Below are 15,239 nucleotides of genomic sequence, written 5' to 3' on the forward strand. Positions count from 1 at the left end.
AAAATCAGGTAAATTAACATAAGAATAAATGTTTGAGGATAAAGAAACGTAATTCAAAATAAGAAAAGAAGACGGACGTATGAATCATCCCAGTAGTGTCGTTTAAATCCAGTATCTAAAGTTTTCATAAACTATAATAACAGAAAATCCTCTCAGACTCCCTTTAACTCCCTTTAAATTAGATTTTCCACACACTGCTACAAGAAAATAAAGCTAATATATACACATCAGCTTGTGTGTCTCAGTATAAAACAATCACCGACAGATGGAGAAGCAAACAATGACAGACAGACTTTAAAATAGAGACAGAATGAGTTGTTAAATGAAGATATTATTGAGCAGCAGACAGAGAATAACACACACACACACACACACACACACACACTGACCTTCATGTCATCACAGCACACAGCACAGCTGATGTTTCTCAGTCCTTTACTGCCACCTAGTGTCCACTACACACAGTGTCATCATGTTAGGGTCACATCTTACACGTCATTCAAACATTAAATAAATCAGTAACAGCTGTGTGGTTTACTTTGATTTACATGGGAAAATATTAGATTCATGTTGACATTGTGTCGGCTGAAGAACTAATTAAATTTACATTTTACAATAATACTCAATCACATATTAATGTGATTTCATATATTATCACATAAACCAGTGTTGATCAAATGGAGGTTTGCGATGGCACTACAGGAGAGCGAGAGAGAGAGAGAGAGAGAGACAAATAAAGGGTCTTTCTTGGTCCCACCCCCCCAGTCGTGATGTGACAGGAAATGAGAAAAACTAAAGAAATACATTTAATCAGTATTTTTTAACCTTGGGGTCGGGACCCCGAGTGGGATTTCAGAAAAATTAAATTGACGTCAAAATGAGTATGTAGTGCGTTCACATTAGATAGTATGAAAAGATTGAGTATGTGGGAAATACCCTGATGTTTACTATATGGAATCATTTTTTAAGAATGGACACACTAGTCATATTCAACCGTCCCATGATGCATTGTGAGCAGAATGTAAAATGGTCCTGGGACCGGCTTTAAGCTAAAAATCAAACATCCCCTTTTCAAGTACTCCGTACTATACACTACAAACTCAATGAGTGTAAACTGTCTACTATATACTACAAGTAGGATTAGGATGATGAGTGTGATTAGGAAATAAAACACATTTCAAGCCAACATTTTGGAGATTTTTGGAGATCCTTCATTGCCTATTTACAAAAGAGTTAAATTAACTAACGAGAGACAGGAAGAGATGCTTTTATTTTGAAAAATGTTTGATTTTTAGCTTGAAGCCAGTGTCATGGTCTGAGTTTACCTCCGTACTGAGATTATAACCCTAATCCTGACCTAACCCAATAAACAAGTCAAACACGTGTCCATTCACTTTGAAAACAAAAATAAACAAAATTGTATTATTTTTTTAGCAATAATTTATTTTCCGGTAGCGTGCATGCACATATATGTGCATATACAATCTCAGTACGATGCACACAGTACATGACACTGGTCCCAGGAACATTTTACTGACTAGTGTGTTCGTCGTGCACACTTAAAAAATGTCCCCATATATTCTACAGTATTTCCATACTATCTAATATGAACGCACTACATACTCATTTTGATGTCAAACTTAGTATGAGTAGTACGTTAGTGTGACATTTCCAACACAGTCATACTCATTCATTCCATGATGCATTGCGAGTGGAATGTAAAATGTTCCTGGAACCAGCTTCAAGCTAAAAAGCAAACGTTCCCTTTTCAAAATAAAAGCATCTCTTTTTGTCTTCCATTAGTTTTGTAACACTTTTGTATATAGGGCTCTTGTTTTGAAGTTAACTGGACATTTTGTCAGTAACATAATGGCGCTCATTATGGAATCTCCAAATCTCTGAAATGTCAAAATGCATCTACGAGAGTTTTATGGATGAAATGAGCACATGTTGATATTCTACTTTCTCACTTTCTCAAATGTTTTCAGAACTTTCAAAGTAAAAGTGGAGAATCAACAGAGATATTTAGCCTCAGTGTGAACAAGGTTTTTGTCGTTGTAGGTTCCAAATGCATCTTGGGAAACTTGTAAGTATACTTCAGTGGGAACGCTCATCATCCTAATCATACGTATAGTGTATGATAGACAGTAGTGAATTTGTAGTGCATAGTACGTTAGTAGGACATTTCCAACACAGCCCAAGACTTATTTAATCTGTACACTTTACTGTTGTTGAATAACTCAAAGTTCTGAGTGAATTTCATTCAGATTTCTGTGTTAGTGAAGCCATATATCTACAACCTTCATCAATCAGACTCGTCAAAATCTGTATAAAACAAAAATTCTGGCAACCTAATAATTTTAGTTATTAAGCAAACTGGTATTTTAAGGTTACGTTTTTACAGCATAGTATCAGGTTAGAAGCTGAGAGGTGGCTTAATGGTTATAGGAGCAGAGTTGTAACCAGAGGGTTGTTGGTTCAAACTCCACCATAGGTCATCGCTGTGAGCCTTTGAGCAAGGCACGTTACTTTAAAGGTAAGGTAGGTGATTTTCAAAAGCTAGCATGATTTTGAATGTAGCTTCCCTGATGGCTCCGCCTTTACCCTCTCGCCCCTCCCCTCTGTGCTCCGTCTCACTCACATGCGTACGCACAGCTGCTGCAGAAGAGGAGCTCAGCTCATCGCTTATATTGTGTAGACACGTCGTTGTCTCATTCAGCAGGAAGTAAACAATAAACTTTATCATTATATATGTTTAAAAACATGACCAAAATCTCTGTTTTAATTCTGTCAGCGGTGACGTGCATTCAGTGTGAGCTTGTGCCTGCGACGGGTCGAGAACAAGCACGGAGACGTGATTGGTTATTAAACATGGTTCGTTTTTTTTCATTGGTCGAAGTTATTACAGGTTTACAGCTGCTACAGTTAACAGATGTTCTTCATTCCTTTTTCAGAGAACATAGGATCTTAATTTCTGTCAGTACATGTAGACAATTTCAACCAAAAACTTAAAAAGTGTATTTAGAGAAAATCACCTAGCCTAGCTTTAACTAAATATTGAGTTGGAAAAACTGAAAAGTTTCACCTCATTTGCCTTGATTTTAAGTTTGACAAACGCAAAACATTGATTTAAGAACAATTATTGTGTTCATAGAACTTAATTAAATTCATTTCAAAGAGCTTAACTCACTCTACTCACCCCTGTAGATTCTCTTCAAGCCTTGTGAAAGTAATGTGAATGTGAATTAAGTCACATTTTGTTATTAAAACTATTAATTTTTAAGCTGTTTCCTTCTTTAACTTACATTAAATAAAACACATAAGTATCATCCACTTTAGTGAAGCTTCTTTCCTGTGTGTTATTAATAAAACTGTGCTTTTATCAGTTTTCTATGACACGCCAGGATCATCTTTGGAAAAACACGGTGCGTCCGCATCCTAAAGTAAAGCCAAATAACGGTAATGGGATCATTTTTCACTCACAAGTCCCTTCAAGTTTAGCCGTTGAGCTACATTAAACTTTAATTCCCCACGGCTGCTAATGGCTGCTTGATCTCGTAAAAGTCAGCGATCTGAGACAAACTTTCAGCCTGGACCAGCTTCGTCGCATAAAACAGAGCAACAAACGAGCCGTCGAACGATATTTGGAAATGAGAATGCAAAGCTCTGGGAGCAGGAAGTAAAGCCTTTAAATCTTTCATTAGTTTAGTTTATTTAACATAAAAACCTGCCTGTTTAACTCATATCATTTGTCACGCTTTTATGACCAGATCATGCATTAACGTGGATGTAAAATGGAATATTACTGACCAACATCATCAAGATTAACATTTAGCAGATTAATGCTTCAACAGGTATTTTCAAAGTAAAAGTCCACAGGGAGGAAGATCCATGTTATCCTTTCTTACACGATGTGTTAGCACATTATTTTAGCCAAAAGTTTGACTCAGATGTGGAATCTAATGCAGTGGTTCTCAACCTTTTCAGCCCATGACCCCCAAAATAAAAGTTCTAGAGAGCGAAGAACCCCACTGTAGCTGAAGGTGGTTGAACACAGACATGAACATTGAAGAACAGTCATGTGGTGACAGGACCATCTATAAGGGGGAATAAAGGGGAGAGATTTTTGGGGTCCATCCATAAAGTCAGTAAAATGATGGTCCATTGTTCTATGAATCTGTGATAACCACATTTATTTATTTATTCATCTGAATAATATCCACTGTTATCCAGGAACGTTTATTATTATGAGTCATAGTATATAGTCATCTTAAAATACTTTTTTTAATCAGAAATAAAATGGGTTAAAATTGACCAAAAATGGTGGAAAAGGTGTTGAAATAGAATTTCATTCAAGTAACAGTAGGATATACTGTACCTCTGTTAGGGTGGGTTCACACCAGGGGTGGATTGACCTTTGTGGGCTGTAAACCCTGTTTTTTTTTTGTTTTTTTTTTGACGAGCAAGTGGAGGTAGACATGTTAGCAAATGGCCAAAAATGGTCCAATTGTGGCTAAAACATAGCAAGAAAAGAGAGAAAAGTCACCAAAATGGGCCAAAAGCATTCAAGAGTGGCCAAAAACCCTTTTCAAAAAGTGTCAGAACTTTTTGAAAAGGGTTAAAAATGAGACAAAGGAAATAAGAAAAAAGTTTAAATATGTTTCCCTGTGGGAATAATAAATAAAATTAAAACATTAAGAGCCACATACTGTATAACAGCTTTTACATGGTGTCTTTGATGATATGGTAATAATGTAGTGGGCTGCTCTGGACACAAAATGCCACGACTTAATTTTTGTCCCAGTCCCTGGTTTACACGAAATGCAACTTCAGCTACTACAGTCGCTTAAATCGCCCGTGATGAGTCGCTTAAACATTGTTGTGCTTTTTGGTCACTTCATCACTCCAGGGACATGACGAGCTGGGAATAGTATGAATAGTATGAATAGCATGTGTCTGCAGTGCAGGAGGCAACACTGAGAGGGCTGATTACTTTTTCTACTGCTGCAGGTTTACAGTATTTATCATAGACAACTCCCCTTGTACTTACGGTTTCAATGATCAACTAACGGAGTTTCTAGAGGATGAGTTCACTCAAAATATACTTAGAATTTAAAAGACCTATTCAAGGAGTATGACACTTTCATTTTGGCCCCAATAAGTAGAGGAAGTGTACAGCCCTCCCGCTGCAGCCTTGGTTCTACAGACAGTGACAGCCAGGGGGAGTTGTTGCTTGAAGTCGCTTGAAAAGTTAAAATGTTTCAACTTTGAGAGACTTCAAGCGACTTCTAGCGGCTCAGGATGAGCGACAAAAGCTGGGTTACCATTTCAGATCTTTTCCATAGTATAACAGAGCTTTGAACGCGTTTTCACAGACTTTTCTGACTGAAGATGGACGCTCGAAACCTCCTTATAAAACTCTGCATTCCTTTGTTGTTTCACGTCTATAGTGGCAGTAATAATTTTGAGGTCTAATGCTAAGAAATGTCTCGATCTTTTCTTCTGTAACACGTTCCGCGTCATGTTTTCTCTGAGAGCAGTGGTCATGTGACCAGGTACGTCGTGTTCTGTGACGTGTTTGCAGAAAAACTGTTTCCATAGTGCTTTTGCGACACATTTCAATATCAAAACGTCTGAAATTCCTCCTCATTAAAATGTAAAAACTTTTAGCGATATTTGAGTGTTTTTTTTTTCTGAAATTCAGGTGCTTCGTTTCAGGTTTTTATTGCGCTATTTAGAGCGCATTTTCGAGGGTAACGGAAAACACATCTAAGGTCACTGGAATCACGCAAGTCACGTCGCTTGAAGGCAGGTTGCTTGATGTCGCGTCATTTACATTGATTTTGAATGTAATCTCGTCGCCACAGTCGTTTCAGTCGCGTTCGGTGTAAATGGGTGTTTGTTTCCATGTGGCCCAGTGTGAGCAGGAAATGCACCAGTGGAGCATTATGTCAAGGTCCGACCGTGTGTTTGGTCTGCAGGCTGCCAGGAATGTGTGTGCATGTATGTGTGTAGCAGGGGGCACCATGTGTGCACATACTTCCCATTCCATCATTGACAGCTCTCAGCTGTCCTTTTGTCTTCCTTCTGTCTCCGTCTCTGTGTCTCACACTTCTAGACAGAAAATGACAGAAAAACTGAGAAAATTAGTGTGAAATCTACAAAATGTTAACAAAGACACACAAAACGAAATCCAGAAACACACAAAATGAAGACAAAAACACACACAAAACACAATTAAATAAAACACGAATTGAAAGTAAAATATACAAAATGACAAGAGAAACATACAAAAAGACAAGTAGCATCTAAAAGAAACATAAAATGAGAGTAGGATATGCAAAATTACAACAAAGTGACTCCAGAAAAAGAAAAAAAAGCCACCATATTTAAAAAAAAACACAGAAAATGACAGTAGAATTTACAAAATGACAACAAAAACACAAAAAATGACATAAAAAGGCATACAAAATAATACACAATTAAATAATACACAAATTGAAAGTAAAATATACCAAATGACAACAAAAACATACAAAAAGGACTCCAGAAACACACCAAGATAACAACAAAATCATACAAAATAACTCCAAAAACACACAAAAAAGACAAATAACATATACAATGTAATTCAAAAAATGATGACACTGTTGATTTGTGTGAATTCAACGCACACACACACACACACACACACACACACAGTCCCAGCTGTCAGGTCAGCCTTGAAGCATGCTGAGGGTTTGGGATGCTGGGGGTGGGGGAGGTGGTGGACTGAGGTCTGCCATGAGAAACAGGAGCTCTGGGCTCACATTCTGTCCTCTCCACCCTGTGTGTGCCGCAGTGTGTGTGTGTGTGTGGGTCAGTCAGCAGCTTAGGATCACTGAGCAGATGCTGGTTGTGTGACGATCAGGTGGAGATATGAACCTTCCTCGGGTCCACATCGCTGTGGTTTGGGTTCTTCTCTCTGTGTTCCTTGGTGAGTCTTTTTCCTTTATTGTGAAAACTTTGGTTTTGGAGCTTATTGTAATATTCAAAGGTTTAAATGAACATATTAAAACAAGGATCATTAGGACCCGAGCACCAACGGTGCTTAGGACCCTTTTGTAATAGAAATGAAGTAACTTGGTAACCAAAAACCTTTCTGGCACAAACAAACACAGCAAATAAAGTTCTAATTCTCAGCAGTTGTCCTCTGTTCCACTATGGCTGTGTTGTGAACGTCATAATAACGTCATAATACTACTCATTCTACTCTTACTAATCATACTACTCATACTACTCATACTACTCACACTACTCATACTACTCATACTAATCATACTACTCATACTACTCATACTACTCACACTACTCATACTACTCACACTACTCATACTACTCATACTCATACTACTCATACTACTCACACTACTCATACTACTCACACTACTCATACTACTCATACTCATACTACTCATACTACTCATACTACTCATACTACTCATACTACTCATACTCATACTACTCATACTACTCACACTACTCATACTACTCATACTACTCACACTACTCACACTACTCATACTACTCATACTACTCATACTACTCATACTACTCATACTCATACTACTCATACTACTCACACTACTCATACTACTCACACTACTCATACTACTCACACTACTCATACTACTCATACTCATACTACTCATACTACTCACACTACTCATACTACTCATACTACTCACACTACTCACACTACTCATACTACTCATACTACTCATACTACTCATACTACTCATACTCATACTACTCATACTACTCATACTACTCACACTACTCATACTACTCATACTACTCATACTACTCATACTACTCATACTCATACTACTCATACTACTCACACTACTCATACTACTCACACTACTCATACTACTCACACTACTCATACTACTCATACTCATACTACTCATACTACTCACACTACTCATACTACTCATACTACTCATACTACTCATACTACTCATACTCATACTACTCATACTACTCACACTACTCATACTACTCATACTACTCACACTACTCATACTACTCATACTACTCATACTACTCATACTACTCATACTCACACTACTCATACTACTCACACTACTCATACTACTCATACTCATACTACTCATACTACTCACACTACTCATACTACTCATACTACTCATACTACTCATACTAATCATACTACTCACACTACTCACACTACTCATACTACTCACACTACTCATACTACTCACACTACTCATACTACTCATACTCATACTACTCATACTACTCACACTACTCATACTACTCATACTAATCATACTACTCATACTACTCACACTACTCATACTACTCATACTACTCACACTACTCATACTACTCATACTCATACTACTCATACTACTCACACTACTCATACTACTCATACTAATCATACTACTCATACTACTCACACTACTCATACTACTCACACTACTCATACTACTCATACTAATCATACTACTCACACTACTCATACTACTCATACTACTCACACTACTCATACTACTCACACTACTCACACTACTCATACTACTCACACTACTCATACTACTCACACTACTCACACTACTCATACTAATCATACTACTCATACTACTCACACTACTCATACTACTCATACTACTCACACTACTCACACTACTCATACTACTCATACTACTCACACTACTCACACTACTCATACTACTCATACTACTCACACTACTCACACTACTCATACTACTCATACTACTCATACTACTCATACTAAGTCTGATGTCAAAATGAGTACGTAGTGCAGTAACACATAGCGTTAACCTCAATGTTCAGTTATATTAATATTAATGCCATTTCATACAACGATGTGGAAAATAAGTTTGAAATAAAAAAATGAATAAATACATAGAATAAAATTCTTTTCAACTTAATTTATTTTTGCTGTCGTAAATTAAATTAATGAATTAAACATAACTTTAGGACTTATGATTGTACAGTGATGAGTGAAAAATGAGGATTGGATTTTTGGAGTATGAGTTAGGATGATAAATTTAAAGTTAAACAACAACAACAGTGAATAAAGCTATTTTTGTGATATTGCTATGAATTTACACTGCATATTTGAGATTTCGAAACACCAAGCTTAAGCAAAAAGGCAACTTATGGATGCAATTTTTGAAGCTTTGAGTTTTTCCGAGCTGTAAATATCATGTATAAACTCAGCTAATTATGATCATGGCAGAAGGAAAGGGAAGTTAGAAGCTCTAAGTCAGGTTGAAAGCACACACAAGTTTAAAATAGGCCAACAATGTTGAAAATATTGTCAATAATGCAGTTATTGACGCCAAATTAACAAAAATTCCAGTGACGTCAATTGATTTGAATAGGCTGCCAGTGACTTACAGGATATGAATTCAGTCTTACATGAATCACGTGACGGTGAAGGATTTTTTAACTTCTGTTGTCACAACTCTCTCTCTATACGACTCTGTAAAAATCAAACGGCCCCTTTTCAAAATAAAAGCATTAGTTTTTTTAACACTTTTGTGAATAGGGCTCTTGTTTTGAAGTTAACTGGAAGTTTCTCAGTAATACACGTTGAACAATATTGGAATCTCAAAAATATTGGAATGAAATGTGTATACGTGAGTTTTATGGATCAAATGAGGACATCTTCTACCAGAGCAGGGACACAAAAATGTGATGATGTCTGATCCGAGGGCCACATTATCAACATTTATGTTAGCATTTAGAATGCTGACCAACCTGAGCATTAATACAGGAAAGAACAAATGGTTTTGTCTCTGCATTCCTTTTGTGTGGGTTTTCTTGTTGAGTTTTTAGACCTTTCGTGTAGTTTTGAATTCATTTTGTCGATTTTCTTTTCGATATGGCGCATTTTTGTTGCCTTTTTGTGTGTTTTACAAGTCATTATGTGTGTTTTTGTTGTGTTTTTGTGCATTTTTCTGTAATTTTGCGCAATTTCTTTAGCATTTTGTGTGTCTTTGAAGTCCTATGTCGTTTTTGTCGTCATTTTGTGTTTAAGTGGTTTTTTAATGTGTCTTTGTTATCATGTTGTGTAATTTTGGTGTCATTTTCTGTGTTTCTGGAGTGTGTGCGTTATGTTGGGTTTCATATAACTTCCAGTTTCCTGAGCTGCAATTTTGTTATGGGGGCCGCATAAAATTAGACCGAGGGCTGCACGTGGCCCTCGGGCCGCCAGTTGCTTATGTCTGTTCTGCTTGGTGAGTTTTTCACTTAAAATGCTTTCAGAACTTTGAAAGGTGGAGAATCAATGACGATGTTTGATTTAGCCTCAGTGTGCTTTAGGTTTTTGTCATAGATTCCAAATGCATCTTGGGAAACTTTTAAGTATACTTCAGAGGGAACGCTCACCGTCCTAACCATATTTATAGTATATACTAGACAGTATATACTCATTGAGTTTGTAGTGTGTAGTACGTTAGTGTGACATTACCAACACCACCTATGATTCATTTCCAGGAATAAAATAAAAGAAGAAGAGTTTGTTGTCTTTTTTGCTGACTAATCAACGTTCTTCAGCAGATTCCCTAATCAGCGATTTCAGATACTGCTTTCAATGACCTGACAGAAGCAGAAAGCATAACAGGATATGGTTGAGATGAGAGAAAAATAATAATAATATGGGAAATGATTTCTTTCATGTGGGGAATTATGTAAAAACATGGAAAACTATTCAGTTTCCGAGCGTTTCCCGTCTATCTACTCAGCGTTTGTCCTTCAGGTGTTTCTCTCACTGTCAACATTCCTCTGTGTGTTTATATTTTTGGCTTTAATGGAAGTGTGGGCTCGCTTTAGGGGAGTTTTTGTTTTCAGGAACATAACAAGTGTACTTCTCAACCTTGGGGTTACGAGACACTGGGAGTGGGTTGCCAGATGCCTTCAAGAAATTAAAAATATAGTTGTTTTTTAACAATTTAAGCCCATTTTTGCTTATTTTTTTTAATTTATCTGCAACTAAACGAAACTTGCCATATTTTAACCTAATTTCATCACTTTATCTTGACATATTTTTGCTCCTTTTAATGCATTTTTGCTATGTTACTCCCATTTCTGCCACTTCTACATCAAATTCCAATGCCTTTTCTGCACATTTTTCCACTTTCAACACATTTTCGGCACTTATAAACCCATTCCATCACTTTTCCCAAATAATGTTGCATATGTTGGTTATCAGTTGATTAAATCTGCTTGTAGAAACTCACCAGAATGCAGCAAAACTCTGCTTATTGGCAGGAATACAACCGATAAAAAATGATGGTGATTCCTTAACTTCTCAGTCTTTTTTTAAGAGGAGCAACAATCCACTGCAGGAGATCTTTAACTTATTAAACTGCATTTCTGTTTTTGCTGAATTTTGACAGAATTATAGTAGGAAACAATCAGGCTGCATCAACATAAATCATTCAAATCAGGTTGTATATACATCACTTGGTTTTGTTGTCATTTTGTATATTTTTTTCTCATGTTGTGTGTTTTTATTATTATTATTATTATTATTATTATTATTATTATTATTATTATTATTATTTATTTGTTCTTTCTGTTGTGTCGCCTGTTTTTGGACTTATTTTGATGTGTTTCCGAAGTCCAATTGTGTGTGTTTTTGTTTTCATTTTGTGTTTTTTAAGTCATTTTGTTCTAATTGTGAATATTCTAGTTTCATTTTGTGTCTTTTATATATTATGTGTGTTTTTGTGCATTTTTTGAGTTATTGTGTTGTTATTTTGGTGTGTTTATGGAGTTCTTTTTGTATGTTTTTGTTGTCGTTTTGTATATTTTACTTTCAATTTGTGTATCATTTAAATGTGTCTTTTGTATGCTTTTTATGTCGTTTTGTGTGTTTTTGGAGTCAATTTTTTGTGTGTTTTTGTAATGTTTTTATGTGTTTCTGGACTCCTTTTTGTGTTTTTATTGTCATTTTGTACATTTCAATCTCATTTTGCGTATTTTTCTGTCATTTTGTGTGTTTTCGAAATCAACTTGTGCATTTACTTTGAAGGCCACACATTCTTAGGTTGAAGGCCGTGTGTGGCCCCCGGGCTTCCAGTTTTCCTTGTACAGTATTTGCTGTGTTGTGATGTTGGGAATGTGTCAACTCAGCAATGCAGCAGATGTAAACACAGGTTAAATAGAGCCTTATTATCAGTGTGAGTTTCAAACACTTGGAAGATGTGATTCGTGAGATGAAAACGAAGCCTCGGGACAAAAAGCAGCTTTGGTGAGCGACAGGAGGACAAATTCAGTGAATTGTATCTGCCCAGACCTGCACTTCTATGACCCAGTTAGGGGAGACATGTCCGTATTGTGGGTACGACACGTAAACCCTGTGAGCTGTGACTGACAGCTCCAAGTGTTCCCCCCCACCCCCACCCCCTCTCTATTTCTGTCTGTGACCAGATCAAAGACTCACAGGACAACAGACGGGCTGTAAAATGACAGCGAGAGGAACAAATAATGGCCCAAAGCCATAGAAAACAACAGCACACTACTCGTCCACGCACAGAAAAAACTCAAAAACAAGCTTTGAAAATACCAGCTTGTGTGTGTGTGTGTGTGTGTGTGTGTGTGTGTGTGTGTGTGTGTGTGTGTGTGTGTGTGTGTGTGTGTGTGTGTGTGTGTGTGTGTGTGTGTGTGTGTGTGTGTGTGTGTGTGTGTGTGTGTGTGCGGTCGTGTGTGCGTGCGGTCGTGTGTGCGTGTGTGTGTGCTGAATGAAACAGGATCTTTGTACATTTCACTCTGAGTGTAGCTGTCCAACAGATTCCTCAGATAACATGAACAGGATCTCACACCAGTGTCTGCGTGTCGCACTGTTTAAAAACCACACAATGTGTTCACTGGAAATAACACAAACAAAAGGTGACACAAAGCGCTCGTGATGCAGAAATCATGACGAAATGAAGCACAAAACTAAAATTAGCAATGATCGCTGATGGTGTTACGACAAAGCAAAATAAAATGAAAAAAAGACCTAATTTGTAGTTAAGATTGTCAACCTGGTGGCAGATTAATTGAACCACCACCTAAAAACGGCAACAAATGGAGATATTGTATCAGACATAAGATAAATCTATTTAAAATATTATATTATAGGCCGATCTTTCAACAACTTCACACCTTTCATAAAAGGAGAGAACGGAAACAACACATTTCATCCAAACTTTCTTAAAAATACACAAGTAATGTACGACTATTGCATTTGTAGCCTTCCCTATTGAAAATTGGCCTTATATTTTATGTAAATCTCTGGGTATTTTTTAGGTGGACTACAGATTTCTGTATTTAAAACATGATTTATTGTCACTCAGTATCATAAATTTCCAAAATTTCACATCAACTGTAATGACTAAGGGTCCTACTGAAATCTGAAAAAATGATTTAAATGTGCTCATAAGGAGATCTTTGTCTCACAAAATACATCATTTGCACCATATTCATTTAATTGCCTTTTAAAATTGGGACTAATTTACAGTTTTATTTTTTTTTTTTTTTTTTTTTTTTTTTTTTTTTTGCTCTTGAAACCTTTTTAATCGTGGATTCAACAAAATAATCGAATATAGTCAGGTTCTCAGGACCAGAGCCAGGTTGACGAGGACCTGAATAAAAATCTGAACATTAGAGACGCTTCTGGATCTTCAACTAAAACCAGGAGCTGCTCTGATGTTCTAAACCTTCATAAAAACCTTCATAAAAACCAGTTTTAGAGGATGTGTTCTGTCATTTTGACATCACGTGATTGATGATGTCACATGGCCCACTGCCTGTAAACACCCCATTGTTTTCTATCGCAGTGAAGCATTCAGCCTGATTTTTAGATGATTTAGCAGCTTTTTTTAGTTCATTTTGCGGGTTTTTTATTCAAAATGACAACTTGTGCTGCTTTTTGTAGCTCTAAAAAACCAGGAAAAGTTAAAGTTGCTGATATAATCCTCTTTGGTTTACTGAAAGAAAATAAAAACAGTTGTGACAAGTAGTAGACAGTACTTCAATGAAGCAGAGAAGAAGAGCTCTCCTAAGGGACCTTTAGGCTGTGTTGTAAATGTCATACTAACGTACTACTCATACTAAGTCTGATGTCAAAATGAGCATGTAGTGCATTCACATTAAATAGTAATAAAAGACTGAGTATGCTCGGTGGGCACACTATTCATACTCAACCGCCCCATTGCAAGGAAAATGGTGGCTTCAAGCTAAAAATCAAACATCCCATTTTCAAAATAAATGCATATATTCCTGTCCTCAATTAGTTTTGAACACTTTTGTAAATAGAGCTCTTGTTTTGAAGTTAACTGGAAGTTTTAATGTCGAACAATGTCAGAATCTCTGAAATGAAAGAAAGGACAGAAATGTGTCTGAGTGAGTTTTATGGATTAATCGAGCACATGTTGATATTCTACTTGGTCACTGGTCGACACTCAACAGAGATATTTAGCCTCAGTGTGCTTCAGGTTTTTGTTGTTGTAGGTTCTAAATGCATGTTGGCAAACTTGGAAGTATACTTCAGTGGGAACGCTCATCATTGTAATCATACTTGTAGTATATAGTAGACACTATATACTCATTGAGTTTGTTGTATATACAGTAGTATGCTAGTGTAATATTTCCAACACAGCCTCCCTTAAACAGTGCGCTGACATGTTCTGGTGGCTGATGTTAGCGAGTAAATCACGGACTATTGAAGATGCACAAACCCTGAGGATAGAAGGACCTCCACCCAAAAGTTACCTTTAAAATCTGTAGTGTTGTTAAAGCCTATATTTAATCCGGTGAGAGGCCAAAATCGATGTTTTTTTTGCTGCTTCTTGGTGGAAACTAAAGGATTTCTCTATCAATAATCTATTTCTAGATCTATACATCTAGAAAATATCAAAATATATCACATACTGTAAAGTCTGTATGTGAGAGCCACATTTGAAATCCAGTCCTGATGGGAAAACTTGCACACTTTAGTCTAGCAAAGAAAGAACCTACCCAAAATGCATCTCTTTCTTTTTGCTCGTATAAAGGCTGAATTTTTGGTTTTGTTTTTTTACTTTTTTAACAGCGCCCTCTGCAGGATAAAGATATAATAAATGTGGCCAACCTGTGTGATACATAACACCCATAATCCTCTACTTGTTCTCCTTGTTTTAACTGCTTTGTAAAGAGATGTTAAGAGTCAAAGA

At 36.6% G+C, this 15,239-nt stretch overlaps 1 long non-coding RNA gene across 1 annotated transcript in view; it reads right to left on the reverse strand.

Annotated features, from left to right (window-relative positions):
- Window positions 1-5,964: 5,964 nt before the first annotated feature.
- LOC114477073 (uncharacterized) overlaps window positions 5,965-15,239 on the reverse strand; it is a 12,757-nt gene continuing 3,482 nt past the window's right edge. The window contains exon 3 of the long non-coding RNA XR_003675666.1: window positions 5,965-5,975. This is a non-coding gene — a long non-coding RNA (uncharacterized LOC114477073). The remainder of the gene's footprint in view (window positions 5,976-15,239) is intronic.

The sequence above is a fragment of the Gouania willdenowi genome, chromosome 15 (genome assembly GCF_900634775.1).
Source record: "Gouania willdenowi chromosome 15, fGouWil2.1, whole genome shotgun sequence".
NCBI lineage: Eukaryota > Metazoa > Chordata > Actinopteri > Blenniiformes > Gobiesocidae > Gouania > Gouania willdenowi.